Source organism: Lactuca serriola, chromosome 7 (genome assembly GCF_051521515.1).
Source record: "Lactuca serriola cultivar US96UC23 chromosome 7, Lser_US96UC23_V15, whole genome shotgun sequence".
NCBI classification, from domain to species: domain Eukaryota; kingdom Viridiplantae; phylum Streptophyta; class Magnoliopsida; order Asterales; family Asteraceae; genus Lactuca; species Lactuca serriola.
In genome coordinates this window covers 141930981-141937447 of record NC_136414.1, presented here as the reverse complement: position 1 = coordinate 141937447, position 6467 = coordinate 141930981, and the positions used below count along the sequence as shown (strand labels likewise).

At 33.0% G+C, this 6467-nt stretch overlaps 1 pseudogene; it reads left to right on the top strand.

Moving 5' to 3' along the window:
- Positions 1-728: 728 nt before the first annotated feature.
- LOC145064409 (myosin-17-like) lies at positions 729-2411 on the top strand (annotated as a pseudogene).
- The last annotated feature ends 4056 nt before the right edge of the window (positions 2412-6467 follow it).

Genomic DNA, 6467 nt, shown 5'->3' with positions numbered 1-6467 from the left:
GTATATATGCTTCAATAGAAAGTGATTGGTTGTTGATTTTGAATAATTATATTTTCTTGATGCAAAAGATACTTGTCTGTTTGAATCGTTTTTATGCTGGTCGATCTTATGGTGCTCTGCTGGAATTTTCATCTTGAGATAAAACATACTAGTTGAATTCTTTTTGCGGCCTTTAATTTTTTGTGTTGAAATGTTTACTAATGAACTGTTGAAACAAACATACTTGCTGAAATATATTTGCTAAAATCTCATGCTGAAATCTGAAGTTGGGATATGATTTGAATCTTTTTTTAAATCTATTTGCTTGAAATCTTTGTTATATGTTAAATGTAAGTACTCCACCGGCAGTAAGCTCTCTCTTTATGCTAATTGGTTTGTTTTGAATTATAAGTTATCGAATTATATGTTCACAGTAAAGAAAATCAGGGGCATTTGGGAAATCATCAAGTAAAGAGAATCAGGGGCATTTGGGAAATCATCATGCTCTCTCATGCCTAAAATGCCCCTTGTCCCATGCCATATAATTTTCAACTTTTTTTTGAAACATTTTTCTCAGTCTTGTTGCTTACTTGTTTTGTAATCATTTGAAGTATAATAAAAGTTTAGTTATACTTAAATAATTGTTATAGTTAATGAATTTTTGATTCCATTCAAGAATTCCCCTTCTGATCATGCAGGTTTGAGAAACAAGATGGGGAAAAATACTTCAAATAGCTACAAAAGAAACCATGGACCCTGAACTCATTGACTTTGTTGACTGGCAGAAGGTATAAGAAACTCACGTTCAATGACATCATTCTTTTTTCTTCTTATACCACACTACCTTTTGTGTTCAGGTGGCTGAGAAAACAGCTTTCTTACGTCCTGTTGAAGTCAAACTTGTTCCCATGTCCTTGGAAGGCGTTGCCTTTAGGACTAAAGTCCTTGACACAAACCCTAAATTGGTACCTTATTCATATGATGCTACTTTTTGCAGAACAATTCCCTGAACCCGATTTAGAAAAAATTGAAGATGAGGCAATGCCCGATTCAGTTGATGCTATTAGTGTTATCCAAGAACTTCTTGTATGTCATTCAGGATCTGGAATTAATTTAGCTGGACCAGATGTTAATGATGTCCCTGAAGCAGAGATTCTTGTATGCAACGCATCAGCTTCACCTAGCAACTGCAACTTAAATTCATCAGAACTTGTACGTGTTAATGATTGATCTTTAAAATCCAAAACTCCATAAATGTTGAAGCTTGCTAACATAAACTGATCTGGCTGTAGGATGAGGCAGCTAATGTGGATCCACATGAACATGGAAGTCTGTATCAGAGTTATTTTGACAGTTAGTATTTAGGAAGACGTTTTTCTAGCTGTTATAAAACGATGCTTCTTAGATTCATGTATCATTATAATTTATCAGAATAAAAAAAAACTACTTGACTGTTTATGTATTTTTAATTATTTAGGTACCTCCATTTTTGGTGCGCAAAGTACTCACACAGATACTCTCGTTCATCAACGTTTAGCTATTTAATAGGTAAATTGCATAAAATATGTTTATATTGTATATCAACTTTTTTTTAATAAAAATGCTGATGATTTTTTTTTTGGTGGAAGTTTTTTGTTGAGACGTGAGTGTTGGTTGTTTAGTAATGGTGAATATGTAAAGTGAGGATTGGTTGAATTAGAACAATGTTGTTGTTATGCAACTGAGGAAGTAAGAACTTTTTATATATTTATATATTTTAAAAAAATTGATTTTGTAGTAAATAATATTTGATTTAATTACAGTATGCGAGGATCGCATGGGATGAGTTGAAGCATATCAGACAAGCAGTTGGATTCTTGGTTGTACATCAAAAGCCCAAGAAGACTTTGAATGAAATTACCAATGAACTTTGTCCTATAAGCAAATTTATTTTAATAGTAATAAATATTTTAATTCCGTTTTTCTCTTTTATTATATTCAAGATTGCGCATTTTTGTCATTTATGCAGGTGCTTAACATGCAACAGCTATACGGAATCAGCACCATGTATTGGGATGACAAATATGGGACCCACAGTGTTTCATCAGAAGTAAGTTACTACTCACATAACAAATATGAATTCCATCTCATAAAAAACATAAATCCTAAGGGCGGTTTCATAATTAGGTCATTTCAAATATGAGAGTCATGATGAAAGTGGACTCAAACAATGCAGTCAGCAGTTCATTCTTTTTAGATGACGACTCCAGGTAAATATCTCAAGACTTGAAAAAAAAATCTTTGCAGGGGAAAAATCGTCTAAAATGGGGATATTTATTTGTGTATGATGCAGCATACCGTTCTTTGTGGATGAAATCTCAAACTCTATGCAACAAGTAGACATAGGAGAGATTGAACCTCCACCTTTAAGTTGTTCTTTAATAGCAATGTAGTATTAGGTTATATAGATACAATCATAACCGATAAAAAAACTGAGTTAGTTAGTTTCTACTTTCTAGTAGTGACAATAGGTTTCCATGATGGCATGAAAGTGGTATTAAGTATTTGCATTCTTATTATATTATACCCCTCACATTTTCCCAAATTACCCCTTCCTCTACTATGTTTTTTTTTTGTTTCTGTGTATTTTGTGCATTAGGTAAAGTTGATGGAAGAAAGGAATATGAAGCCACTTGATTTAAATCTTGCAGCATTATCAGCAAAATGCAGTAAAGACTTGGAGTTGAATTTGGCTAAGTCATTATTGAGTGAGATGGTCCAATGTACAACTGCTTATCCATATAATCATCTGTTTGGAGCACTAGTCTTAAAGAATTTTGAAAGGCAAGATGCAACTTTACTTAGTTGGAATTTGATGTACATAGTAGATTAGATGCAAATTTATATATTGTAAGAAATAGAATTGTATGACATTAAATTTATGCAATGGATTCTATTTTTTGTAGATGACATTTTATTTTCTATTATGAAACATTAAATACAAATTTAATTTGAAAATAAGTAAATTTATAAATAATATCTTTTTTTTAAACATTTAAAATTATGATACGCAAAAATGTGTGTCATCTTCATTTATGACATGGCCTTTCTTGACAGGGGCTTTCTTGATACGCATTGCGTGTCATTAACACGCGCGTCGTAAGGTTACGACACGCGAATCCGTGTCTTCTTCCGTTATGACAGGGCCTTCCTTGATACGCATTGCGTGTTGTAAACGCGCGTCGTAATTGCGCGTTGTAAATGAGCGTCGTAAATGCGCATCGTCTCTCTTTATGACAGGGCCTTCCTTGATGCGCATTTGCGCGTCGTCTGAGCCTTTTACGACGCGCAATGAGCGTCGTAAAAGGCTGTTTTTCTAGTAGTGGATACAAGAATCAATTTATCAACATAGTTTATTAATGGAATCTAAACATATTTTACTGTGGGTGTTGGAGTTGGTGGTGGGAGCTCTGGAAACAAGATGCCAACTCTAGAGGAATATGGTACCAATTTAACAAAGCTAGCAAATGAGGTGCGTCTTTAAATGTATTAACAACAATGGTAAGTAAAATCTTACTATTATGAAACTATTTTGCTTAAACCTACCTTATAGGCCTGTAGCTGATTAAACATTAATTTAATTATGCAGATTTTGAAGTCTTTCATGGAAAAAAATAGTGTTAATGCTCTTCATAGAAACGTATGTTGGTATTTTAGGAAATGTGGCTAATAATTTAGTTAATTATATAAAAAATTTATTACGTCGCTTTCACATTTGTTGACTACTTTCATCGCTTTCACATTTGATTATTTGTATGACATTAATTTTTGTGCAATTTATTGTAGTCTTTGTATATGGTATTTTATTTTCTATTATGATACATGAAATGCAAATTTAATTTGAAAATTAGTAAATCTATAAATGATTTTAAAAAAAAAATTAAAATTACGATACGCAATATGTGTGTCATCTTTGTTTATGACATGGCCTTTCTTGACAGCGGCTTTAATGATACACATTGTGTGTCATAAATACGCGTCGTCTATAGACGACGCGCAAAAGCGTGTCGTCTTTCGTTACGATAGGGTCTTCCTTGACACGCATTTGCGCGTCGTCTGAGCGTTTTACGACGCGCATTGCGCGTCGTAAAAGGCTGTTTTTCTAGTAGTGTAATTGATCCAAATGTTTCGAAAGAAACAAAAATTCCTTGAATAGTGGAAGATCAGGTTATGACGAGACAAAGGAATTCGACAAATTCATGAAAGAAAAAGGTTCTCACTATCTTGAATCTAATTATGTGGTTTATCCAAACTTCAAATGTTTGGATCATATCATTTTTCCAAACCAAGTTTTTGTTACAACAGGTAATGGCGAAAATGTAAAATCCGAAACAAACAAACTGGCTGAAGAGGATAATAAGAAAGCTTCAACGGAAGGATTCTTTTCGAATCAAAGCACTGTTGAAAATAACCTTACCAAAAACTGTTACACCTTTCAACGTGAAAAACCAAGTCGAAATTGGATTGTTAACAATGCCAAATCTCCAGTTGAAAAACAAAAAAAATGTCAAAGTAACTGAAAATCCTGAAAAATCAAAACAAGTTTGTGTTGAAAAATCTGAAAAAATCAAAAGAAGTTTCTAAGACAGATGAAGTTGTCTCTCAAAATGTCAAACTCAATTCTCAAGTTTTTAAGGATCATGTTGACAAAGTTTTGAAAGATAACAACATTTCAAAGAGACAAGCTCGAAAGAAACTGTTTTGGAATAACATTAAGTCTCAAAAGAAACAAAATGTTTTGCTTAACAATTCTTATGAAAAGCAAATGTCTAAATGTGTTCAGACATCTTTTGAAAAGAAACCAGTAAAAAAGCCAAATCACACTCAAACACTGAAGAATTCGTTGAGTCAAAAATCTCAAAAATATTATTTTAACAACAATGAGCATGTTTTAAAATCAATCCCAAATTCTAATACCCAAACATCTTTTCATGAGACTTATGTGAAAACTAACCAAACCAAGAATTTTCATATGAATTCATCACATCAACGGTTTTCAACAAATGATTTTCAATCAAATAACCAAATGAATTTTCATCAAGTTTCACATTCAAATTCTTTCATGCACTCTAAACAGCTTTGTCAAAGAAATAATGTTGGTTATCAAAATCGATTTCAAAATCGTTATACTCCACGTGTCTCAACATGAAAACCAACAAGACACTTTGAGAAGTTACACAGTCAAGGACGACAATTTGATTCTTTCAAGCTTGCTTCAACTCATTTTCCAAATCCACTCTCAAAACAATCAGTAAAATCTTTATTTGTTAAAGGGAAAAAATGTGAAGAATATCAATCACTGGTTGGATGGTAAAGGAAAGAATTTTCATTCTTCAGAAATTTCTCAAGAAATGATCAAGGAGGAGTATGAGAAGTATTTGAATGACTCATCGAAAGGAAGTTCATCTTCATAAGAGTCAAATATTTATGTCAAACAATGGAAAGCTCTTCCAATGGCAATGTTAATTGTGAAACAAGCTGAGAAGGAAAAGGAAAAAGTCAATGAAGATTTTAAATCAACGAATTATTACTTTTCTGTGCCTTTAACTAATGAAGTAGACTTAGTTGATAGTCTCAAGTCTAAAATTCGTAATTGGATGAAAGGATCTTCGTTTTACAATATCTTTAAAAATTAATAACCAAGGAACCAAACAACCTTAGGGACCTAAATGCTTTCATTAATTGTAGGTACTGAGTGACAAGTGATATGATGACAAATGGTATATTGATAGTGGTTGCTCTTGTCACATGACTAGTAGAAAGGAGAATCTTCGTGGTTATAGGTATTTGGAGAATGCTGGAGTCGTGAAGTTTGGAAACAACAATAAATGTCATGTTCGAGGATACAGAAAAAAGTCACAAATAGGAAGTTCACTGTAAAATGGGTTGCATATGTCGTAGGTCTTCAACATAACTTGATAAGTGTTTCACAACTTGTTGTGGGTACTGGCAATCAAGTGGTGTTTAATGAAGAAGGAAGCATAATTTCAAATTTCAACACAAAAGAAGTTTTGCTAAAATCAAAAAGACATGGTCACATGTTTACTCTCGACATCAAACCAATAGTGGGTATTCCTTCAGTGTGCTTACTATCGAAAGCTTCATCTGATATTAGCAGGCTATGGCATCGAAGGCTTTCTCATTTGAACTTTTGAAATATTAAGAAATTAGTGGTAAATGATCTTGTTCCAGGTTTACCTATTTTAAAATTTGACAATGATACTTTATGTGCAGCTTGAGAACAAGAAAAAGAACATCGCTAAGGTCATCCTATTGTTCCTCTTCTTTCCTTTTCCTTTCCCAATAGCCAAGATAGGGGCAACAGTAGTAGGAGTAGATGCAATAGATTTTCCTTTTAGACTACTCTCAGTAGTCCTTAGTAGGCCTTGAAGCTTTCTTATAGTGACCTCCTCCTTGTTCATATGATAAGTCATACGAAACTGATCATA